Here is a 457-nt window from a genome sequence, read left to right as displayed (position 1 = left end):
GCTTTGCAAGCAGCCGGCAGTTTATCCCAAGGCTCGGAAGCCAACGGCGAGAAGGGCGCGGAGCGCTCAAAGCCGCCCCGGATGTGGGGGAAATTGCCAGCAGGCGGCTTTCCGGGGAGAGACAGGTGCGGCTGTCTAGGCTGGTTCTGGTGAAGCCATCTCATTGACCGCGGCCTCACTTTCCACCTCTGTAAAGAATTGGCACCTTCGTGTGCGGATCGGAGCTGGACCGGCCGGCGGTGAGCGAAGGGTTAAAGGGGCGGGTCTCGTGACAAGGGCCGGGCCGGGATTCCTGTAGCACCTGGCGGCTCGCGGCTCCCCGCCCAGACGCCGCGCGTAGCTCCGGGAGCCGCAGCGCCAGCGGGAGCCCCCCGGGGAGGAGCCGCGCAGAAGCCGGCACCTGCCGCGGGAGGGGCGGCGACGACGGCCGGAGCAACCTCGGGAGGCGAGCGGCGCC

This window comes from Budorcas taxicolor, chromosome 18 (assembly GCF_023091745.1).
Source record: "Budorcas taxicolor isolate Tak-1 chromosome 18, Takin1.1, whole genome shotgun sequence".
Lineage (NCBI taxonomy): Eukaryota > Metazoa > Chordata > Mammalia > Artiodactyla > Bovidae > Budorcas > Budorcas taxicolor.
Note: the sequence above shows the minus strand (reverse complement) of the source record.